Source organism: Pseudophryne corroboree, assembly GCF_028390025.1.
Source record: "Pseudophryne corroboree isolate aPseCor3 chromosome 3 unlocalized genomic scaffold, aPseCor3.hap2 SUPER_3_unloc_12, whole genome shotgun sequence".
Classification (NCBI taxonomy): domain Eukaryota; kingdom Metazoa; phylum Chordata; class Amphibia; order Anura; family Myobatrachidae; genus Pseudophryne; species Pseudophryne corroboree.
This window is the reverse complement of record NW_026967500.1, coordinates 2,242,448-2,255,497: the sequence shown is the minus strand read 5'-3', so window position 1 is coordinate 2,255,497 and position 13,050 is coordinate 2,242,448. Positions and strand designations below refer to the sequence as shown.

The 13,050-nt window shown below is 47.9% G+C and overlaps 1 protein-coding gene across 1 annotated transcript in view; it reads right to left on the bottom strand.

Annotated features, from left to right (window-relative positions):
* LOC134983324 (uncharacterized) overlaps positions 1 to 13,050 on the bottom strand; it is a 509,434-nt gene that overhangs the window by 112,512 nt on the left and 383,872 nt on the right. The gene's annotated exons all lie outside the window — the stretch shown is intronic.

Genomic DNA, 13,050 nt, shown 5'->3' with positions numbered 1-13,050 from the left:
GATTCACGCCAGTTGCATTATCCGTCACGCAGTTTAGCTGGTGCCATTTTTCTCTATGTAGTTGATCGCAGCTGAAGACAGAAACACCCCAAAAAAAGTCAGTGACACGCCTGCGTTATTGCTCGCCACTCCCTCTTATCTCCCCCAAATGGTCTCTTCCTGTCAATCATTCTACATTGGAATTCTACTTTAAGAGCAGGACAGCAAAGTACCTTGGGGGTAATTCCAAGTTGATCGCAGCAGGATTTTTGATAGCAACTGGGCAAAACCATGTGCAGTGCAGGTGGGGCAGATATAACATGTGCAGAGAGTTAGATTTGGGTGGGGTGTGTTCAATCTGCATTTATTTATATATATAATTATTATATATAAAAAATCTAATTTGCAGTGTAAAAATAAAGGAGCCAGTATTTACCCTGCACAGAAACAATATAACCCACCCAAATCTAACTCTTTCTGCACATGTTATATCTGCCTCCCCTGCAGTGCACATGGTTTTGCCCAGTTGCTATCAAAAATCCTGCTGCGATCAACTTGGAATTACCCCCCTTGTGCATGAGCAGTCTACAGATAATCACTCAGTTGTGTGAACATCAAAATTGCATACAAATCTGAATCAGGATCTAGGTCTTTTGGAAGTAGACTTAAAGCCTGTCCCATTTAAAGTAAACGGACCTTGGATGAAACAATTTTTTTTTATTTTTGACCAATAATTTTTATTGCAATATTGAAAATGGTTCATATAACCTAATACACAATATCTGTGATATACACAACCACAATGTAACAGTGAAAAAAAAAAACACTATATTGTGTGCAATAGCGGCTCTCCCCCTGCTAGTACACCCCTGTACCAGTTTCCAGTGTCTCCCGGATCTCTGGAGGAGCTGTGTGTCCTTGAAGCTGCTGCTTATGCAGAGGAAGGCACCAAAATGCCGCTGGTACCGCTCTGACAAGCTCCGCCCCCTATAATGGTGCCGGAGCCGCTGACAATGTTTATACTGGCCAAGTCTCCCACAGTGTGCAAACCTCACAGATTAGCTAGTTTGTACAATCGCTGCCAGTTCTGCACAGGAGGGCTGAAGCGGGTAACCCCGTGGAGGGTCCCATCTGCCGCCGTGTTGGACCACACCAAGAACCGGGGGCCCTGGTTTTTTACTCACCACTCTTCTCACCTTCAGGCAGCGTTAGCGGTGTGCGGCACGCTGCGGTTGTGAACGCCATGGTGCAGTGCCACATGGAACAACAACCTCTCAGGGCGGTGGCTGTGCAGAAGGGAAGAGGCTCTGACACCTTACAGAGGCAGGTAACCGCCCCCCTTAACTCCCACTGTGCAGGTATACTGTTGCCCAGACAGTATACCTAAAATAACAAAGTTTAAAACAAAACTGAAAAAATTTCTCCATAGAAAAGTTAAAAAACATAGAGAACATGTACTCGGCACAAAAAAATAACCACAGGTGTAAAAAGATGGAAAAAGGGGGTGTTGGGCGTTCCGGACTGACCAACCACCTAACCAAGTACATGTCCTCTATGTTTTTTTACTTTTCAATGGATGTTTTTTAACTTTGTGCTGATTTTTAATAAACTGTAACCCCCTTTTCTATGGACTTGGAATCTGGTATTTGGTTCTTTTTCCTGTCACCAGTATAAAGAAACCTTGATGTGAGTGTAACAGCTTAAATCATTGTGAGTGGGGTATGCACATCCTTATTGAAAAACCATCACTAGCTGATTTCAGTTGAAAGATACCTTTATGTGTATTCATCTACACTGATAGTGTGAGTTTGGATACGCACATGTATTTACCCACAACTACATGATTTGGGAATTTTCACATCTAAACAAGGATATATCAATATATATATATCAATACATATATATATATTCAAGAGTGGGTTCCACATAAAGATACCATTATGTTTATTTACCATTTCCACTAAGTGAGTACGGTACGCCATCTAGAACCTCCTGATTCACTTCATTCAACACATTTTTTGGACTCACATCAATCTCTATTGTGGACGTATTACACCATGATGTGTTTTTGTTCTGTTTTATGTTTCCTTTGAGCGTTGATGATCTTACCCAAGATTGAAATCTAGCACAAAGGAACATCTTCATCTCACCTACATTGCTTCTGTCTTACAAGAGGGAAGTATTATTCATTCAGAGCGCTTGTGACTTATCTGTATCCACTATTTTTGTGAATTTCGCTGTGGTATTATGACCTCATGAAAATCACTTTGGAGCAAGAGCCAAGGATAAGGTCACAGTGTAATCTGGATCCGGATTCTCCCACTCTTGTGGAAGAGGAGGCATTGGAGACTGGATCTGGTAAGTACACACACATTTGTATTGTATTGTACCCACACATTTTTACATGGAAATTATTTTTGTTTTATATTGCTGGATATTACACCGGAGCTGGAAGTGGAGCCTTCCATGAGCGAGACAACTGAAGTGGATGACCCAACCCCACAGCCACGACCCCTGAAACAGCAGAGGTCATCCAGAAACCCACTTCTGCCCCGCCCAGCTCACAACAGTTTTTTTTTTACTCACACCGAGGGGGTTCTTAATAGGCCCCCGGACTTGGAGCAAACTTTTGGCAATTACATCGCGGCGGAGATGCGACTGATGAAGGAGGATCAAAAGAAGATCTTCAAGCATCTTGTTCTTGATGCTACCTCACATGCAAATAAAGAATCTCTTGATGAGGCGTGTGAGATAACACCACCTGCCAGGCGCTGTCTCCCAAGTGTGCCCCCACCCACATCACCAACCCATGCATTATGTACCGGGAAACCCTCAACAGATGAGCTGTTTTCTGCTGGGACCCATACAGCCCACCCCCTCCTCCCATTCCAGCGCATTGTCCAGTGGTATGTACTTAGACATGCTGAGTACACAGTCCTCTGTACTGGACCATCCTTGTTTTTTAAATTTAGCAAAAAAAATTAAACTGTTTTTTTTTGTTGTTTGAAAAATTGTTGTTGCCCTTACCCTAGTCTTTTGCTCCAAGTGATCTGTATTGAGGTCATTAGTGGAATTGTGATAGGTACTTTATCTCACTCCTACATGATTTTCCTACATGATTTTCATCCTGAAACTTCTATGCTTATTTTATGAATTGTGATAGGTAACCTGTGTCTGTTTATAGTTATTCCTAACCACTACTATAGTAGGAATTCACTGTGTACTAGTGGGGGAAGTCCTGCTCTATTGTTATTCACACCTGTAGCTGACCTTTTGTTGTGGGTGGGGTCTCAGTGGGTGGGTGCTGTTAGCAATCTAGACTGTGGGGCAGATGTATTAAGCCTGGTGAAGTGATAAAGTGGAAGGTGATAACGCACCAGCCAATCAGCTGCTAACTTACATGTTACAGGCTGGGTTTGAAAAATGACAGGAGCTGACTGGCTGGTGCGTTATCACCTTCCATTTTATCACTTCACCTGGCTTAATACATCTGCCCCTGGATCTTTATTTAATCAGTACATACTTGGCTGTATAGCATCTTAGCTGTGAAGTATGTTAGTGTTAAGTATGGCGATATGACCTTGGAGATAACCGGAGATGAACAAAGGGACAGCAGACTATCTTCCACACCTGCAATCAACAGCCTACAGAGAGTAACCTAAACCAGTACCAGCATCACCTGCAGCCCACACAGCCTTGACACTGACCTCCCTGTCTGATTAAGTAACAGCCATACTGCTCTCACACATTGCTTTCTGCTCCTCATTTATACTTTCTACAACCACTGTGTAACATTCTCAGTGTTTCCATTCCCTCCATTATTTACAGAAAAACTGGTCTCCACTGTCTCTGCTTTGACTACATCCCCCTTCTCATTGTTATTTCTTTATTACAGCCACCCCATTCAATACTATTCCTCTGAACAACACTACTGAACAGGAATTATGGCTCCTCGATCCTGTCCCATACCAATCCTCACTACTAGATCACCCGCCACCCAAATTTCCAGACTACCCACACGCATTAAGAACCCAGCCAACCTGATCCCCATTTCCCCCGTCCCCTCCCTTCCCTTCTCCTGTGCACTCTGTAATGCTAGATCAATCTGCAACAAGTTGCCAACTATCCACGACCTCTTCATCTCCCACTCTTTTAACCTTCTCGCCATCACTGAAACCTGGCTCTCCTCCTCTGACACCACCTCCCCTGCTGCCCTCTCCTACGGAGGCCTCTCCTTCACCCACACGGTCAGACCTGATGGCCGCCAGGGTGGAGGCGTGGGCATCCTTCTCTCTCCTAACTGCACCTTTCGTGTCATCTCACCTGAGCCCTCCCTCACCTTCTCCACCTTTGAGGTCCACACTATCCGCCTCTTCTACCCCATTCGCCTCCATGTGACAATGATCTACAGCCCCCCTGGCCACTGTTCACCTTTCCCTGACAACTTTGCTGCCTGGCTTCCCCACTTTCTCTCCTCCGACCTCCCCTCTATCATCCTCGGTGACTTTAACATCCCTATCGACATCACTAATGCAGCTTCCTCTAACCTTCTTGCTCTTTCCACCTCCTTTGGACTTTCTCAGTGGTCCTCCACCCCTACTCACAATCTCGGCCACTCCCTCGACCTTGTCTTCACCCACCGATGTGATCTCTCTGATTTCTCTAACTCTTCCTTCCCTCTCTCTGACCACCATCTGCTTTCTTTCACCCTCTCATCTTCCCCTCTCTGCTCCACACCCAGACCCACCATCACCAGACGCAATCTCGGGTCCCTCAACCCCGCTATCATGTCCTCCCTCGAGACCTTCCTCTCTCCTCTTTCCACTATGACTTGTCCCAACCAGGCAGCCTCCTTCTATAACTCTTCCTTTACTGCTGCTCTTGACTCTGTGGCCCCCCCTCTCCTCTGTCCCCCTCCGCCGCTCCAAACCCCAACCCTGGCACACCAAACTCACATGATTCCTACAAAAATGTTCACGGTCTGCAGAACGCTCCTGGAGGAGATCCCACTCTCTGGCGGACTTTCTCCATTTCAAGTTTATCCTCTCTTCCTATAGCTCTGCTCCTTCTCTCGCCAAGCAATCCTTCTTCCAAACACTCATCTCTTCTCAGTCCTCCAGTCCACGCCGACTCTTTGAAACTTTCAACACTCTCCTTCGCCCCCCTCCTCCTCCCCTCCCCTCTTCCCTCACTCCCACTGACTTTGCCTCCTTCTTCATCTCCAAAATTGAGGATATTCAAAAATACATCTCCTCCTGTCACCCCTCTGCTGCCCCCCTGCTCCCACCATCCCTCCCATCCATCTATCCCACCCTGTCCTGCTTCCGTCCCACCTCAGACAAGGAAGTCCACTCCCTCATCTTATCCTCTCCCCCCACAACCTGCCACTTGGACCCCCTCCCCTCCCGTCTACTCCGCTCCCTCCCCCCCACTGCCTGCTCCCACCTTGCTCACCTCTTTAACCTATCGCTCTCTACTGGCATCTTTCCCTCACCATTCAAACATGCTCTGGTGTCCCCTATTCTCAAAAAAGCCAACCTCGACCCTTCATCACTTACTAGCTACCGCCCCATCTCTCTTCTCCCTTTCGCCTCCAAACTACTTGAACGACTGGTCTACAGCCGTCTCACAAGCTACCTTGCTGACCACTCCATCCTTGATCCACTACAATCTGGCTTTCGCCCACTCCACTCCACCGAGACTGCCCTGGTGAAAGTCACCAGTGACCTGCTTTTGGCCAAATCCAAGGGCCACTTCTCTTTGCTCATCCTTCTGGACCTCTCTGCTGCCTTTGACACCGTGGATCACCCTCTCCTCCTCCGCACACTCCAAAATGTTGGCCTCTCTAGCACCGTCCTTGACTGGTTTACCTCATACCTCACTAACCGCTCCTTCTCTGTGTCTGCTTCCGGAACCACCTCACACCCTTCCATCCTTCCTGTTGGTGTCCCTCAGGGTTCTGTCCTAGGCCCCCTTCTGTTCTCCCTCTACACCTCTTCCCTGGGTGCGCTCATTAACTCATTTGGCCTTCAATACCACCTCTATGCTGATGACACACAACTCTACCTCTCATCTCCTGATCTGTCCCCCTCTGTCCTCTCTCAGGTCTCCAGCTGCCTCTCTGCCATCTCCTCCTGGATGTCTGAGCACTCTCTGAAGCTCAACATGGACAAAACTGAACTTATTATCTTTCCCCCAGCCAGAGCAACACCCCCTACAAATATGTCTATCACTGTTGACAACACTATCATCTCCCCCGTTCCCCAACTCCGCTGCCTGGGCGTCACTCTTGACTCCTCCCTCTCCTTTGCACCCTACATCCAAGCTCTGGCGCAATCTTGTCGGTTCCAGCTACGCAACATTGCTCGCATCAGGCCATTTGTCTCCCAGAGTGCAACTAAGCTTATCATACACTCACTGGTCATCTCACGACTTGACTACTGCAATGTTCTCCTCACTGGCCTCGCTTGCTCCCATCTCGCTCCCCTCCAATCTGTCCTCAACTCCGTAGCTAGGCTCATCTTCCTCTCCTGCTGCTCCACATCTGCCACTCCCCTTCAACAAAATCTACACTGGCTCCCATTCCCCTACAGAATCCTCTTCAAACTCCCCACCCTCACATACAAGGCCATCTCTAACTCCACTGCTCCCTACATCTCCAACCTCCTCTCATACTCCCTCCCGCCCACTACGGTCGGCTGATGACCGTCGCCTCTCCTCTGCCTTGGTCACTGCTTCCCATGCACGAGTTCAGGATTTTACCCGTGCTGCACCCCTTCAGTGGAATGCGCTCCCCCGCTCCATTAGACTCTCCCCGACCTTGCAAAGCTTCAAACGGGCATTGAAAACCCACCTATTTATCAAAGCGTACCCCTCCAATGCATAACCTAGTCCATAGGCTGCTCCTCCATCCCCCTGCCCCATGCCTTGGACATCTCTGCTTTGCTCGCACACCACCATCAGGCTTCTACCTGCTTGCTTGTACCTCATGTCATCTGTCTGTTGCCCCTCCCCACTAGATTGTTAGCTCTTCAGAGCAGGGACCTCTTTCCTCTTGTCTAAACCCTCTTCTAGACACATTTCACTCAGCGACCATCTTTACCTGCTTTCTCTCCTGCTGGTAAAGGCTCATCTCTATCTATGGCCGCCAGCCCCAAGTAGTACAATGATTACTCCTTCGCTACTTATATCTAAGCTGTATTATGTTTTGAGAACTGTGTTGCTCTTTGTTACCTGCACTCCATTTTTGTTATTTATTTACTGTTATGCTAAGTTTTGTCTCCCTGTACTGTCCTTTGTACGGCGCTGCAAAAGAATTGTGGCGCCTTATAAATAAAATGTAATAATAATAATAATTAGTGCCACAGCGTTGGTTTCTTGACCTCATTGTCCCGGACTTCTGATCATTGTGATCTATGCACTTCTTGTGTTCCTTCTAAAAGCACTGTTCAGAAATCTGCACTTTATCTTCTCTCCCCAATGTATGGTGGCAGCACTGATATTCTGTGGGATACGCCTGATTCCTCCACTGGTTACTGTTGGCATAGTCATTGCTAAAACGGCTCTTGTTCTCCTGATAGAGTCAATGAATGAAGACCAGAATTGGTGGTCTTCTTCTATTTTTTATATATAAGTTTTGGGTTTTTTAAAATTGCATTGTTTTTCTTGTTCAATTAATGCTGTCACGATCCGGGTAATTTATCACCATTTCTTACCTTCCAAGTGTCTCCTGATACTGGACCTGCGTGCCAGGCCTGGATTCCACCTGCGCTGTCTGCGTGCAGCACGCTGTGTAACATGGCCTCAGTCTCTCACATGCTAAACTTCAAACAGACTTTCCCTCCAGATTCAAACATGGGCGCAGTCATGTTTGGATTCATCACATGTTGCTTTACAATTTATCAGCTGCACTCTGGACTCTGCCTGATTACCCAGCAGCTGCACTCTGGACTCTGCCTGATTACCCAGCCAATACCTGCTTCCCAGCTGGTATAAATATCCTGCATCAAGGCTGTCTAATCATCAGTGCTTTGGTTGTCTAACCTGTACACATGTCTCTCCTGCTTGTGGATTCTTCTGCTTGTATCTCCAGGTATTCCAGCTCCTGTGATCCAGCTCCGCTAATATCCCTTTCACACCAAAAATCCAGGGGTCTTACCCGGGAATACAGTCCCGGGATCATGCAGTGACATTCCCAGGTAAGACCCCTTGCATACCGCAGTCAGCAGCTCGGCATATTGCTGGGTTGCTGACATCAGCGGTGACACAGTGCGGGTGGCGCAGGAGATCACATGATCTCCAAGCACTGCCTGCTACATAGAGACTGAACCGGAGCTGGGGCACATTGACCCGGCTCCCGTTCACACTGACCAGGTTCCCGGGAAGATCCCGGGACCAACCCTGGTCGATTGCAGGGTTGAAATGCCGGGGCATGAGTCCTGGGATTTTGTCTCTGTACCATTTCACACTGAGACATTTCCCGGGTTGGTGCACGTTCATGTGCATTAACCCGGGAAATTTTGGTCTGTGTGAAAGGGGTATAAGAGACCCGCACCTGTTTCCATCCTGCGGTGTAGCCTGACTTCTGCAGTGTTCCAGCATTGCTCCTGATCACTCTCCAAGATCAGACACCGGCTTCCTGCTTCCAGTGTTGGTCCTGCTTCGCTTCCAGCCTCCAGCGGAGTCCTGGTATCGTTGACAACTTCACCTTTCTGCAGCACCGCTCCCCATACGCCACAGTGTACTTACCACGGCCTACCAGCTTTCCACAGTGCTCCTGAGTCGCTGGTATTCTGCTAAGCGGTGCTCCACAGTATCTTCAGTATTCTTCAACTTCATCAGCGGTATTCCTATATCACCTGCATCAGTGACCATCCTACCATTTAACCACAGCGTCCATCGATGCTTACCATCGAACTCTATATCTACAGTAGTGAGTTCTGCACACCTTTTCATTCATACCGGTTCCATCCAGCACTCTCTGCAAATTACCAAGTACCATCTACTCCTATGCATCTCTGTTACTCCAGCCTCTGTGCACCATCTGCTGGGCAGTACCAGTTCATACCTCTCATCAGCGGTTAGCTGTGGCATACGGACTTACCATCTCCAGTTCTAGCAAGGACTCTGTAATATCTGTTCTGCAAGCCACAGCACTAATTACCCTGCACTTCTGGGAACTGACCTGTAACTTACCATTGTACATCTCCTGTGATGTTTTGCATATCAAAGGTGTCTTTAAGCTGTGTGTTCAATAAAACTGACTTTACCTTTTACAACTTCATTGTCGTGGTCACGCCTTCGGGCAACGGGTAATAGTACTCCTGTATGTCAAAGAACCCGATACTACCTTCCCGGTTCACTTACACATCAGCCCCTACATCTGAGGCTTCCCCAGGTCAGCCTCAGCCCTCAGTTGTGACAAATGGTTGTTAATGCAAATGTAATTTTGTGTAACATATTTTTGTAAAAATCAGAGGGTCAGCGAGACGTTATGGAGCCAATGTATCATTTACTATTTGCTGCTAATTCTCCCCAAAATACGGACCCCCCAAATGTAAGTAGAAGGGACTGCAGCAGGTATCTCCCATACCTTCATATATGTACATTTCCCAGTGAGGGTCAGGTAAGTTTTTTTTTTTTTTAAATAAAACAATCCTAATTCCCCTACAAGTAAAAAAAAAACCAGAACATTTGAATAGACATAATTTATTTAAAACCAACAAATGATAAAACTATTTAATTACACAGAGAGCCCCCCCCCTTCCCCCCGTAATATCATCCCACTATTCAAATGCGCTGTCAACATCGGACATAGCCAAAATTGCACCAGAAATCTTTTGCTTTTAAATGAATTTATTTCATATCTTTAATACACAGATTTTTGTCTATATTTTAAACTTAAAAAATACTTTACTCTGCACAACAGCCTATGGGGGTCATTCAGACCCAGCCGCAATAGCGTCCCGCAGCAGTTTACCCGGTGGTGGCAAAATACACATGCACAGCGGTCACACAGACACACACATTGCGGTCACATCCCTGAGGGGTGAACGCGGACGGACCGGGACCATTTTCCGGGGGGCTGCGTGATGTCACATCTGCGATCATCTCTGATTAACCCCCTATAAGCTTCCAGAGTGCACCTCATATCTCATCTTTTCCAAGTTACTACAAATGATATGAGATCAGTAGCAGCACTACTATCAGGATTATTACACAGAACACACATAAAGGCTGACACAGCAAATAACAGTAACACATACAAGGGATTAATTAGAAATAAGGAAGCATAATCATCACTAAGTCTAATTATCAACTGATTCTGTGTGGAACACATACACCTCTTTACTGCCTCCAGCAGCCCCTGGTACTGCACTGCAGCTATCTGCCCCGTCTCCCCCACTACTGCTACCGTCCTGTCTCCTCCCCACTACTGCCACCCACCTTGTCTCCTCCCAGTACCCTCACTTGCCCTGTCTCCCCACCACTACCGCCACCTCCCCCTACTACTGCCATCCACCCTGTCTCCCCTCACTACTGTCACCACACTGTCTCCCCCACTACTGCCACCTTCTCTGTCTCTCCACTCTGACCTCAGCCCTTCTTAGGAACATTTACCAACATAGACACTGCCTCCAGCAGCTCCCACTACTGCCCCATGCCCTGTCTCCCTGCTTTGACACCTCAGCCCTGCTTGCGGATGTTTACCCACATAGACACTTCCTCCAGAAGCTCCCACTACTGCCACCCTGCCCTGTCTCCCTCCTCAGCGCTGCTTGGGGACATTACCCACTTAGACACTGCCTCCAGCAGCCCCCGCTACTGCACTACTGCCACCCACCTTGTCTCCCCTGACATCTAAGCACTGCTTGGGAATTTATGGTACTGCTAACAGTCCTTCATCAACAGATGGAAGAAACCCGGGCAGTACGGAGGCAGAAGCTGCTTCTGGTACCATGGTCATGCACGGCTGGGAGAGTCAGTAAGATTATTTAATAGCGGGCCTAGTTCAGTAAGGATTGCAGATGCTGCTAATTAGCAGAATTTGCAATCCTTTTCCTAGCGTGCTGGGAAGCCCATCGCAGCGCAAGGCCACCCAGCATGCTGACCGCCGCCTCCACCTTGATGAAGCAGAAAATGCGATTGCCTCACAATTTCTGCTTCATCGTAGAAGTTAGTGAAGCCTCCTGCTGCTGCAGCTTAGCTGCACCTGCAGGAGGCTCACCGCATTCTTCTCGATGGCAGCTGCACATGATGTCACAGCCGTGATCATGCCCATTTGTCCGCTTCTGTCCTCCATTCGCGCCACACTGCCTCCTCCCTGGAAATGGAGCATTGCCCACCCACACCCGTGACTGCCTCTGCCTGACAGGCTATCGCATTTTCTGTGGCCCCTCCACAGAAAATGTGGGAGCATGCACAGGATGAGCGCAGTGGATACGCCTGCAACTTTTCTGAATAATTCCAGTTCTATTAAACACTGCGATCCAACCTGAATTAGGCCCAGAGTCACCATCTTACAGGGAGCCGGTGAAAGGAGCAGAGAATGGGTGTTATGTGGCAGGAACGGGCTGGTTAGGTAACAGCCTGGCTGCTGTATTCTGTACAAGCTACAAGCGGTGCAATTCTATTGCTGGGAGACCCAGGCAGAGGACCTTGCAGTAGTCTATGGGGGTCATTCCGAGTTGATCATAGCTGTGCTAAATTTAGCACAGCTACGATCATCTTCCCTGACATGAGGGGGGACGCCCAGCACAGGGCTAGTCCGCCCTGCAGGTCAGTGCTGACCCCCCCCCCCCCCCCGCACAAATACAAAAGCATCGCACAGCGTCGATGCTTTTGTATTTCTGGAGTAACTCCCAGCCAGCGCAGCTCCTGCAGCTGGCCGGGAGTTGATCTTCACTGCCGCCATGGCCCGCCCCCCCAACGGTCCAGCCACGCCTGCATTGGCCAGAATGCGCCCCTAAATGGCGGCCTAATGCCACCGTCCAGCTCCCTCCCTCTAAGAGGCGATCGCTAGGCAACGATGACTGGCATGCACCAGCGCACTGCGGTGCCTCCGACCCGATCGCTGTGACAAACTGCAGTGAGCGATCAGGTCGGAATGACCCCCATAGTAACATAGTATCTGAGGTTGAAAAAAGACAATTGTCCATCGAGTTCAACCTATTTGTGGTCTCCTATGCATGATGATTTGACTAAAATTTCTGACTGATGCTGCTGTCAGCCATTGCATTTTATCCCTATTTACAGTAACTATAATGCAGGACTATGCACCATACCCCTGGATATCCTTATCCAATAGGAATTTATCTAACCCATTCTTAAAGGTGTTGACAGATTCCGCCATTACAACTCCCTCGGGCAGGGAATTCCAAACACGTATTGTCCTTACCGTGAAAAAGCCTTTACGCCGTATTGTGCGGAATCTCCTCTCCTCTAACCTGAGCGAGTGTCCACGAGTCCTCTGTGTTGATCTAACCAAAAACAGGTCCCGCGCAAGCTCTGTGTATTGTCCCCTTATATATTTGTAGATGTTGATCATATCCCCTCTTAGTCTCCGCTTTTCCAATGTAAACATGCCTAGTCTTTCAAGCCTTTCCTTGTATTCCATCGTCTCCATGCCCTTAATTAGTTTGGTCGCCCTCCTCTGTACCTTTTCAAGCTCCAGGATATCCTTTTTGTAGTACGGTGCCCAGAACTGTACACAGTATTCAAGGTGTGGCCTCACTAGTGATTTATATAACGGGAGTATAATACTCTCGTCCCTAGCATCAATACCCCGTTTTATGCATGCTAATATCTTATTAGCCTTCTTTGCTGCAGTCCTGCTTTGGGTACTACTGCTTAGCTTGCTATCTATGAGGACACCTAAGTCCTTTTCCAGTACAGAATCAGTGTGATAATACAAGTACATGTATGACTGTAGGTAGATCTTCTGAGGGAAATAAGTGCTGGAGTCTGGCTATGGTCCACATATGAGGATCTGATTGTAGCTGATACCTGATGTCTAAGTGTCACTCCACCACCCAGGACATCAAGATTCCGCACATGGGCCCTCATTCAGAG